The sequence below is a fragment of the Lygodium microphyllum genome, chromosome 26 (assembly GCF_053477565.2).
Source record: "Lygodium microphyllum isolate KBCC chromosome 26, Lygodium_microphyllum_v1.1.10, whole genome shotgun sequence".
NCBI lineage: Eukaryota > Viridiplantae > Streptophyta > Polypodiopsida > Schizaeales > Lygodiaceae > Lygodium > Lygodium microphyllum.
Window position 1 is genome coordinate 34,320,633 of NC_141160.1, and position 13,071 is coordinate 34,333,703.

The following is a 13,071-nucleotide window of genomic DNA, read 5'->3' on the forward strand; positions in this document are numbered from 1 at the left end:
TGATACTCAAAAAAAGTTGGGATAATTAGAGTGTGTATCAATTACAATAAATTCAATGCTACTACTACTACAGAGAAAGATAGCTATTCTCTACCATACATAGAGCACACACACAAATGTGTGGCAAGTAAGGAGGCATACAACTTTCTCGATGGATTACCTGGATACAACCAAATGTACCAACCAAACGATAGGCCCAAAATGGACTTTACCACTAAGTGGGGAGCATTTGCATATATAGCCAAGCCTTTTATCAAAGGAACAATCACTAAACATGCCACATGCTTACTTCTAATCAAAGAGTGGAATCAAAATGGTTGCAATCCCTAATTATGACCATTTCATTTTTTATAATAAAGAGAGAAAAGAAAAGAAATTTAAAGAGAGAAAAAATAATAAGAAAAAAAGAGGAGAGAGAGAGATATCTTTCTCCCCCTTTTCAAATCAAAAGTTTCTCTCTCTCTCTCTCTCTCTCTCTCTCTCTCTCTTAGTAAGATTAAACTTTTCTCCTTGATTTCTTTTTTTCTTTTCTAATTAAGTATTTTAAAGGATTTTGTATTCATATTTTAATTAAATATTTTAAAGGATTTTTTACTTTTTAATTAAATATTTTTTTAAAAAAAATTTAGTTTAACTTTTTTTTGAGATAGTTTTTCACATACTTTGAGAGAGGGGGGAGAAGGGAGAGAAAGAAGAAGAAGAAGAAGGGGGAGAGAGAGAGAGAGAGAGAGAGAGAGAGAGAGAGAGAGAGAGAGAGAGAGAGAGAGAGAGAGAGAGAGAGTGTGTGTGTGTGTGTGTGTGTGTAATTTAAAAGAATGAGAGCAAGAGAATAAAAAGGGAGAAAAGAAGAAAAAGAGAGGGGGGAGGGGGGAGGGGGGAGAAGGAAAGCACAGAGAGAGAGAGAGAGAGAGAGAGAGAGAGAGAGAGAGAGTATGAACATAGAGAGACAATTATAGAGAGAGAAAAGATAAAACTTGAGAGAGAGAGAGAGAGAGAAAAAGAGAGGAGAGAGAGGGGAAATAAGAAAAGGGAAGAGAGAGAGAGATGAGAGAAAATAAACTAAAATAAAAGGTAGAGAGAGAAGGGGAAGGGAGAGAGAGAAGAAGAAGGAATGAGAGAGAGAGAGAGAGAGAGGAGAAACATAAAGAGAGAATTATCAAGGGAGGAAAATATAAAACTTAAAAGAGAGAGAGAATTAAAAAAGGAAAAAGAGGAGAGAGAGAGAGAGAGAAGAAGAAGAGGAGGAAGAAGAAGAAGAAGAAAAAGAGAGAGAATATAAACACAAAGAGAGAATTATAGAGAGAGGAAAGATAAAATTTAAAAGAGAGAGAAAAGAAAAAAATAAAGAGAATGAAGAGAGAGAGAGAGAGAGAGAGAGAGAATAATAAGAAAAAAAAGGAAAAAAGAGGAGAGATAGAGAGAAGGAAAAGAGAGGAGAGAGGGGGGATAAGAAAGGGGGGAGGAGAGAGAGAGACAGAGAGAGAGAGACAGAGAGGCAGAGACAGAGACAGAGAAGAGAAAAAAATTAGAAATAGAGAGGGAAAAGAGAAGAGAGAAAGAAGAGAAATGGATTGTTGAGCAAAGTTGCCATGCGGTAGCACGGCAACTTCGCTTGTCACTTTGTGGCAAATCGATTAAAGTTATTGAGCTCCTCCTATTTGATGATAGGCATATCATTTACAATGCTTAGGAGATACTTGTCTTGCAAGTATATGATTATGCATGCTTAATTGCCTTGATCTCATATTACAATAATGTAGAACTATGTGAGGCTTTTAAAAATAACTCACTCTATTTTGCTTTGCATTACATGGTAATATGTATATTTGTATCTTAGATGGGTACAAATTTGGGATAGGTTAAATTCTTGCATACATTTGACATGGTTATTGCTAACACTCTCACCATAGATTGACTCTTCATTTAAAAAATGAGATGAATAATCCAAAAACAAAAGTAAAAAAGAAAGAGAGAGTACACAACACAAGATTGGGTACAATCTCCCCCTATGCATTAAGAGGGCTCTCCACAATGCAAGTATTTAGTTACATTAGAATAGCTTTTGACCAAAAATAGGCCTTCACAAAAATAGAACAATATTTTCCTACTTTTTCTTGTTTAGTTGAGCTAAGATTTATGAAAATTCATAAATCAAGCAACTTTAAGGCTAACAAGCAATAAAACAATAATCCAATGCTAAGGTGCCTCATCAATAATAAAACAATAATCCAATGCTAAGGCAGCACTATAAAACAATAATCCAATGCTAAGGCAGCACTATAAAACAATAATCCAATACTAAGGCAGCACTATAAAATACCAATAAAACAATAAGGCAATACTAAGGCAGCACTATAAAACAATAATCCAATGCTAAGGCAGCACTATAAAACAATAATCCAATACTAAGGCAGCACTATAAAACAATAATCCAATGCTAAGGCAGCACTATAAAACAATAATCCAATACTAAGGCAGCACTATAAAACAATAATCCAATACTAAGGCAGCACTATAAAATACTTTAAGGCTAACAAGCAATAAAACAATAATCCAATGCTAAGGCAGCACTATAAAAATAAATAAATCCATAAATGTGCTTCCCATAAACAATCCCCATGGTTCTAGTAAATAGGAACATGTATAAGATGTTTATCGCTTGACTCTACATATTAGTGAGTCTAACGACAAATAGAATCAGTAACAATAAATCACCTCTGCCAAGTGGCCATAATGACACACATCCTGACCTGACTTGCATGTGGTTTAGGTCAACCAAGAGAGCTACAACAAAGGATATGTCAAGAGAGCAAGTGTTTGTGAAAGCAAACTATAGGCATGCATTGGAAGCATGCAATGTGGATATGGTGGAGGTCAAACAATCATTGTGTCACAGATTAGGCAAAGCACAACACTTAATGCAAGGCAAAGGCCATGGATGGGGCGAAGGTTTACAAAGTGGTTATCTCTTTATCATTGGACAACAAGATCAAGTAGAGATGTGCCAGTCTTCTCATCATGACATGAGTCTTTCTCTATTTTCTAAGGAGGTCCCCTAGCGAAGAAGAGTTTGTATGGTGGTTCGAAAGGTACCTATCAATCCAAGGTGACACTTGTTCCTACTTCAAAGGGAATCTTCCTCACAATTCTTGCATCCAAGGTTGAGTGAGATTGGCTCCTACCTTCAATGGTTAGCTTCAAAGGAAACCGTGTTTATGTTCTTCCTTGGTCTTCTTCTTTCTCTCTCCTGATGGGGTCCCCCTCCATGAATGCCCTGTGTGGATTAGACTATCAGATCTTCCCCCTTGGCTCAATGGCGAGGTAGCAACTATTGCATCCTTGCTTAGTAAGGTCCTCTACACACCCACTGTCACAACATCCCTAGGAAACTTAGAAACAACCATTGCGTGTGTGCTCTATGGGACTGGTGAAAAGAGCCTCTTGATTTCCTACAACTCTAGGACACCTCTTGCATCGAAATCATCCTCTCTGTTAAGTTCTCCCCATTCCCAAATGCCTACTACTACTTCCAAGGCAACAATCACTTTGCTTGTGCATGTCCACTCAAAGGACATGAAGATAAACTAGACGACTCACAAGAGGGGGAAGCACAGAAGGACTAGGGCCTTGATTAAAATGTGGCAAGTGCATGTGCTCAAATGTCGCCTCAAGCCACAAGATCAAAACAAAAGGAGTCATCAGCTTAGCTTGATGCTCCCCTTGTGAATCCCACCACACAATGAACTAAAGTTGTTGTAGTTGAGAAAAATGCACTTGGGAAAAATTACATGCAAAAATCAAAGACTAATGAAGGCAACTCTAACAAAGAGAACATTTAGTCCAAATCATTGACAAAGAAAAATGTAGGTAATAAGAGCTCTAGCAGAGTATCGCCTAAGAAACTTGCCCACAATGGTGCATTGCAATTACTATGCTCCAATTAATGATCATGAGTTCCTGGATGCCTTAGATGCACTATTCTAAGTAGAAGAAGTGCACCCCAAAAATCAAGCTGTATAGTGGAATGTTAGAGGTTTTGGCTTCAACTTACACAAACAAGTTTCCTATGGCCTAATTTGGAGATACAAACCCCATGTGATCGCATTGTCAAAAGTCAAGTTGGATGAAGAAGCTTGAAACAACTTTAAGTTCTTGGCTTCCAAAAGTTCCATGACCTATGGGGCAGAGGCATGGGGGATCCATCCTCATGAGATCAAAGAAGATCTTAACCCAACCTTTGCATGGAGGATCCAAGATGGTAGAGCTGTTACAATAAAGGTAGAAGTGTGGGGTGAACCTCTACTCCTCGCCTCGATCTATGCTTCCAATGTCTCAATCAAGAGAGTGAGGTAGTGTGATTTCCTAAGAGACGACATATTACAAGCATGTGCAATGTTGACGGGATATTGGAATATGGCATACCTCCCTTTTGATCACTCTCATGGCATGGCCAACATAACTTGATAAGAGAAAGAATCATGGGACTACCTCTTGCAATGTTACGAGCCAAAAGACTTGATGTTCTTGGTGAATGATGATGCGGTAGTACCCTTCACATGGCACAACAGACAGATTGGTCCCAACTGGCATGCAAGTAGGCTTGATCGCTTCTAGACCACCCAATAGGCTTGGTGAATTTGGGGCAAAACAACTTACCATCCACTTAATGAAGTATTAGCTTTAGATCACATGCCCATACTAATATCGTTCAAATTGATTGTTTCAAGCGGAATGCTAAGCTCCCCCCCCCCCCCCCCCCCAAAATATTTAATAGTTCCTTCCTCTCAAATGAGGCATTCATGAAGAAAGTAGTGAGGCATTAGTCTCAATCACAAGATGTGTCGCTCTCCCCTAAGCATAGATGGTAGAAGTGTCTACATGCAATAACATGGGTTTCCAAGGAGCATGGAAAGAGAATGGCTACAAGTAGGCAACACGATGTTGAAGTTGCTAGCTACATCAGAAATCTTCTTCTCTGCAACCTTCTAAAAGCCACATGATTCTATCCTACATACCTTGTTGAATGAGATCAACCTTTTTTTAACAAGCCCAAGAGGAGAATACCATTTAGACAATGAAAGTATTGCTGCATGGGAAATGTGAAGCACTAGGGGATGCTCTGAAATCCTTCTTTCTAGACACCTTGAAGACAAAACAAAAGAGGGAAACTATTGCAATAATTGAGAACAAATATATGAACCTCTACCACAATGATTATTCCATCACCAAGGCATTTGAGAAACATCTGTCTTCAATTGTCAGCACTGAGCCTATAATGACAGCCGACTATGACACCCATCTACAAGAGTCCCCGAGAGACTCAATGATCCCCATCTCAGCATGTGAAGCTCTTCCCCTAGAGCAAGCCTTCTCCCTAGAGGAGGTCCAATACACAATATTCCAAATGAAGTTATGGAAGGCTCCTAGACCTAATGGGCTCCCCACTAAGCTCTTCCAATAACTCTGGGATGTTTGTGAAACTGACTCAATTGACATGATGAATGCATTGAGGAAATCAAGGGTCATCCTTGAAGCAGCAAATCAGGGTATGATAAAGCTGATCCCCAAATCATTAGCATGCACCAAAGTTTCTAATTGGTGCCCACTTACCATGCTAAACTTTACATATAAAGTCTACTCTAAGACTTTGGCTCTTAGAATTAAGCAACTACTAGATAGAGTGATTCACCCAAGGCAATATGGGTTTGTCAATGTTAGAAAGATCCAAGATATTGTTCTCAATCTGCTATTCTCAATGGAATGGACCATTAAACATAGATTGGATTTAATCTTGATCAACATTGATCTTGACAAGGCTTATGATCACATCAACTGTGGACCTTTATCCAACTAGTCCTAAGTGCCGTCCAATTTGGCCCTATATTTGTAAGTATTATCAAGTCTCTTCACTTTGATAATTGATCCCGTATTGCACAAGATTGATTTCAAACTATAGAATCAAGTCATCAAAGGACTTCCTCTTCTTGATGGCTCGTCTATAGTTGCTCAATTCTTCGCCAATGATAACACTTCAATAGTTACTGTTGAGAAATCTTTAGTGGGATGTCCCCCAAGAGTGGATGGCAGCATATGGCTTCAAACTTGTCAAACTTGGGGAGGTGATGAGATATCTTGGGGCCCCAATTGGAGTGGGACTCACCTGAAACAAATATTCCAATGGTCCTACGACAAAATCAAGAGCAACATTGACAAATGGCTAGGTGCCCTCTATCTATGGCACGAAAGGTGACAATTCTTAAGAATGTCTTAACATCAACAACAGTTTATATGTTGTCCCTCTTCTCCTTTAGCAAAACTTATTGGCATTCAATATAGAAAGTGCTTGGAGATTTCCTTTAGACCAGGGATGGAAGGAGGCCATATGTTCAACTTGGCTAGGAACTCATCACTATGGTTAGATCAGATGGGGGTGTTGGACTTGAAGAATCATTCCTTGATAAGGCTAATAGGATATCCTTCCACATCATGTGCAAACTGAATGACCAACAACCATGGTCCCTGATCCTAGAGGCATGGATAATGGAGTCTAGTAGAGCAACCAATGAATAGTAAGGAGTCAATTGGTAGGACATAGTTTGCAACTACTGGTGGTCAATCAAGCTCCCCCAATCAAACCTGGCACAAGAATTGGCAATAGATTATTGCCCTATCCAATCGGCCCTCCTCTCCTAACAAGAAAGGGGATCTGTCCCTTTGCTCAAACATTGGATGCATATATTCTGGGACTACCTTGCTATGGTCTTGGTTTGGCTTAAATTTTAATCTTGGTTGAAGGGCGCCAACCTCAGATTTGAGTTTAGCATGAACATGGCACTATTCAAGGATCAAAGCTCGCTAGATGGAGCTTCGTGGAAGCTTATCAACACCTTATCTGCAATTAATCATTTGGAAGAGGAGGAATGAAGTAGCCTTTGGACGGGTTGGCAAGAAGCCCCCTTTTGGTTGCCCACCTTGGGAGAAGAATGTTCAGCTCTTCTTAAAATATTTGCTCCCACGTATTGAATCTTCAAGCTTTTTTGTGGGAAACTAAGCTCCCTAACGTGATGTTATGTAAGCTCTTTGTTGAGATTCGAGGCTAGCCTGTCTCACTAACTTTGGCATGATGATGTAAATAATTTGCCAATATTAATGAAAATCACATTATAAAAAGAACATCTAAAGCACAAGGCTTGAAGCTAGCCAAGTTGCCATCTCATTTTTGTTAGTTTGAGCTTGATTTTAATCACTTTACATGATTTGGGTTGAAGACGAAGTGACAATGTTTATGGGATGATGTAACATTGTGTGGTTAGATATATGTTTTTCTTTCTTATATAAAACTACTTTTGCAAGTCGAGGGGTGATAGAATAGTGTTGTGAACCTCTTAGATAGTAACCTTGCCATCCAACACCACATGGTTTGGGAGGGCCTCACTTGCAAGCAAGACCACATGTGCATGGTCATCTCTCTCTCTCTCTCTCTCTCTCTAGTTTACATTCATGAATTGTAATATTTACAAAGGGGCTTCTCTTGTGTCCCACCAAGCAAGCTCAAACATAAGTAGAAACCAACACATGGCTACAAATCTCCGTCTCTCTCTCTCTCTCTCTCACATAGCCTTCATGGACGTCGGCCTTTCCACACGAAGTTCCCAAGTTCAAGAAACAATGGCTTGTGGGTGATGATTAAGCATGTGAACAATGGCTTGAGAGGGAGACACGTGCAACGTGTCGACAAGTCATGCAAAGTTGGCTGGCAAGCTAGGTAGAGGCGACACGTGGATATCCTTGTGTTTCTTAGTGTAACGCAAAGCATCTCCTTCCATCAGACACCGCTCGCCCTCCCCCCCCCAAACCCTCTTCCCTTCATTTTACTTCTTCGGGTGCTATTCTGCGCATTGTTTTCATGGCGATTCTGAGCAGGTGTCTGCAGAGAGCCGTGCCCGGCCTCCTCCTCCTTCCCGATAAGTCCCCCTCCCTCTCTGCCTGCATCAGATCTCTCCCTTTTGGCACCGTTACATCCACTGGCGAGGACAAATGCAAGAAAGAGCAGAAGGAAGCGCAGGATGACGACGAAGAAGAAGGCGGGAGAAAGAAGAAAGGCTATGGCCACTCGCAGAAGGATCCCCACGAGGTAGCCAAGAAATCGCACTCGGAGTGGCAGAAGCAGAAAGATGGAGACGGCAAGGTGGAAAGCTTGCACGAGACAGGCTTTGATATCTCCAAGAGAAGCAGGCCTTCTGGTGATGAATAGAAAGGCACAGTAAATCTCTCTCTCTCTCTCTCTCTCTCTCTCTCTCTCTCTCTCTCTCATCAATCTGCATGATTTGCACAGTAATTCTCAGCCCTTTTGAGAATTGTTGCATCTCTCTCTCTCCCTCTCTCATCAATCTTCATCATTTGCACAGTAATTCTCAGCCCTTTTGAGAATTGTGGCCTCCAATTTGGGGTTGCAATCATTTCATTTTGAAATGAGCTTCATATTTTGATGGATAAAATGCAGCATTCTGATTTGCATCTAAGATGCAGAAACTTTTTGACTTCATTTGCATCATGCTATCTTCCTCTGGAAGATGCAAGAACATGAGGGTATTGTTTAACTTAATGTCTATTGGGTAATCTTCCAAGAACATGAGGTTATTGTTTAACTTAATGTCTATTGGGTATGCACTACCACCATGTCGGAGACTTGTGTTTGTCTCCATTTAGTAACACGTAGAATGACACACCTGAATACTTGCAATCTTGCGTATCGTTGTGACATTAGTAGCCTTGCAAGATGTCGTGTTGTGGTTTCTTATGTACTTGGGTGTATTTCAAATGTCATGTTGTGGTTTCTTATGTACTTGGGTGTTCTTAAGTGGCTTTCAAATACAAGTGGATACATTTTGAGGAGCCATGACCTATATCTTGATTTATCGTGTATCTTGCTAGAAGGAAGATTCCCTTGAGTTGATAAAACAACTCATTAAATTTTGGTCTATGTAGTCAAAGAGTCCCATCTCTTGTTGTTATTTTACATTGACTCGTGGATAGTTTTAAACTTGATCATTAACAAAGTGTTGCATTAGTATACTTTTTATGTTAAGAAGTTTGTATATCATCATATAAAAAGATAATGTTATCTTTACATTGTCAAAAAATAGAATTTATAAGGACGTACGGAACCAGTTTATGACTCACATACAGCGGTAGTTCCTTCAATTAATACCTGGTCTTTTCTCACACACACACAAACAGAGACCTCACTCCCTCACTCAACACTACATTGGCCTCAAGGACCGGCATCCCTCTCGGTATTTCTTTTTCAATTAAAAGATAGAAAGTTACAAAAATGAAATGTTTCAAAATATGTAGCCTATGAACATTTGGTTTTTGTTTTTTTTAGTAAATCCTAGCTGCATAAGGATAGTACAGCATAACCAGAACAACATTTTTTTTAGGAAAGCATTTTCTATGACCATAACTCAATGATTCATGTGCAGAGTTATAGACTACAGAACTTTGTATACACTGTTCTTACTGTCCAACATATCCAGAATGATATCCCTTTTACCTTAGTATCATTCCAATAGTAAAACACTCCCACAAACAACACTAAATTAGAACTGAAAAACTATGTTCTTATGTGGCATGGTCATCACTTTCTTTAGTTCCTGCATTGACCCATCATGCAAAGCATTTTCTTTGAGAATAGAGAGAGAGTTGACCAAAGGGAGCAAGCTCTACCTCCATACATGAGTCAAGAGACGAAGAAGTACTTCATAGCTGATGTACTTACAGCAATCTTCTCTCAGCTCCTCAAAAGTTCATTCTTAGATCTACCCCTCATGCCTATTACATTTTTTAAAAATTCTCTCTCTCTCTCTCTCTCTCTCTCTCTCTCTCTCTCTCTCGTGCCACATGGCATACATGTAACAATTTTTTCGTTTAAACCTTCCAGTCTAAAATTCTCCATGATCGGTGTAAAATTTGACATGGGCATAGACTAGAGAATTAATCCTCGTGCAAAAACAAAGATAATGACACGAACAGATTCTGGGGTAAAAAAATAGTAACTTTCTAAATTTTAGGGATGGTGACCCCTACATTCCTCAAGTTTCTCTAAGCAACGTTTATCATTGTGACCACATCAAAAAGTGTAATGTGGCTTAGTTACAATGACTTTTATTTCGTGAGCATTCTTACATGTGCATCTTCTGTCTTGGGCAGCCTCATTGTCCTGCACCATCTCCAGTGGCTAAGCACACAGTCCCAAACCACTGGCATTCTATTCTTCAGTGCCCATTCAATAGGGAACTGGTCCTAAGGCTTAGACAAACCATTAGTCCAATTTATCTCAATGGCTACCTCTTCTGGCCATGCAAAGATCTCAGCTTAATCCAAGAGAACTCTAGGGATAAAAAGCAACAATAACTAAAGAAAAGAAAAAATAAAATATTTATACAAGTAAATAAAAAAAGCAACTGCAAAAAGTATCACCACTTGGTGACAACGTTAAAGCAACAAGATGGATTCGTAAGGACTTATGAAAGCTAATTCATCTCAAATTGTCCCCATTACAATTCAATATGATGCTTAGATTGTTTACATGACAAATAGGTGCACAATGTGAGGTGAAATGTTTACATGGGACAAATAGTAGTATAGCTATTGTTTTGTCCTAGTGCTAGAAATTGTGGGTATAAGTTAGGTGTGGTTGACCACTACCTTTGAAATAAGTTTGAACATGGACAACAAGAAAATTTCATAAAGAGGATTTATATACTAGAGCATAGATGTAACATAGTTTATGCTTTGGAAAAATAACACTATCATTGACATGGATCAACAATGATAATTTGATTATGGGAACATAAAAGTATTTTCAAAGTGAAAGGTAGAAGAACATCTTGAGCACAAGTAAATATGTTAAGGTACTACAAAGGGAATGTAGAATGCATGAAGGTGATTGTGTTGCAGGGAGTCAATAGCTTTTAGTGTGGATGTCATGAGGAGAGGGTTTGAAGAGGGTGGGATAAAAGATATAATACATCTATTGGTGGGCTTCCCAACAATATTATTGGTTTGGCGGCCTTGTATACTTTGGTGGAGACTATAAATTGTATGAGTGTTTCAATGAGATTTTAATATATATCACAGATTTATAGGATTTGAGACAAAGGCTTATCTTTGAGAGGAAATTTTCATTTTTTTAAATCAAGACTAGCTCACCTTATTGATGTGGCACTTCACGGGAGACATGAAAGTAAAGTGGTGGTGTGTCTTATGCCAAATCTTATTAGAGTTGAGTTAGGTTTGAATCTTACTACGAGCTAAATTAGGATTTAAAATCCCAATCATGAAAAATCTCTATGGAGTCATAGGTTAATGACCTAGTTTATAAACTTAGTTTCATGTAATTGAGTATAATACCTATGAGAGTTACGTAGGTAAATACATGGACTATTGCAAAAGCAACATATCAACATGTGGCTTTTGTGTAAGAGTTTGAAATTTTACATTGATTTAGATATCAAAAGTTCATTGATTTAGATATTTATAGTTCACATTGATGGGGGATCTCACCCTTACAATAATCTAGAGGTAACTTGTATGAATATCCTTGCCTAATGTTCCTCGATAAACCTTAGTCAATGGATGGTATGTAGATTATATCTATTGGAGTTGCCATTTATATTGAAGAGTCCTAGATGAATCTAGCCTAAATCTTGCACATTTCTAAACACCACGTATCTAGAAGGCAACCATGACATTGGGTTTTATGAAGTTCACAACTCGAACTACATGAACCTAATCAAAATCCTATGCATCTAGGAGGCGATCACAACCTAGGATTTTTCATATGGGTTTTGATGAAATCGACAATGTGTAGTTGATGCATATTTAATAAATCTACAAATGTTCAAGGGGTTGCTAAAATGTTCCTTGATTTTACATTTACAAGAAATTGCTTGCTGACTAAATCAACAAAATGAGAAGCCCAATGACTCAATTGGATACGATAGATGCCAAGATCTCCAAGGAGGAGGATGTTGTTATGCTGATTATTAGCATACTCAAACAATTCTACATAGCTAAGGATTTAAAATAAATATGAAAGTTCTCTTTGGATCATTGTGTCTCCTCTTCAAGGAAAATGAAGTTGAGTATATCAATTTCATGGGGCAAATATGTATTCTTATCGACAAAGGTCCTATTAAAGGGAGAGTGTTATGCAATGACTATGGGGCATTAGACATGCAATCTTGCAAGACCGAATTTTGCCCTTAAAAAGGCAAAAATACCAAATTCAAGAAACTTGGACACACCCCAAAGGAATGTGAATCACCAATCTCATGATCTCGTGTACAACCATGAAGAGGAATCTCCAACTTCTTTGGATCCAAACAAATTACTTTAAATGCTTGTATTAATACTATGAAATGAAAAGTTTGCTACCCACCAAAAGAACTATGTTGTAGCCAATGAGCGAGTCACTTATGTAGCTACTAATAAGCTAGAATTTACAAGAGAATTTTGACACAACCTGTCATTGAAATGGTGGGAGGGGAGTTTGTGTGTGGGTGGTTGAGAATCAAAATGTAATTTGTGTTAGCAGCCTTGCCTAATGTTTCTTGCTCAAGCCTTCAACTAAAACAACAATAGCTAGATTAGGTCTATTGGAGTCACCACATTTGTAGTCAAAAGCATACTTATTTCACAAACATACTTGTTCCACAAACATAGCATGTACAACTCCCAAGCTTGCATTATGCACTCATATGGAGGCTTGTATGCTTACAAGAAATTCCATTTTTTAGTGTTATTACAACCTTGCATAACATCACCATGGTCAATAGTGTGCACCCCTATCACAATGTGCTCAAATAGACCCATCACCTTGAGTCACATGAACAAATTACTATAGTCTCTTTTGTTATGTGTGGAGCTATTTTTTTAGGGAGAATATTTTAGGATAAATATGCATTCGTATGTGTGTGTGGCTAAGGATGTTGAAAAACTAGGCTTAAACATAGCCGACTTAGCATCACTTAGGACATTAGGTTGAAGCTATTTACAAGGTACTTT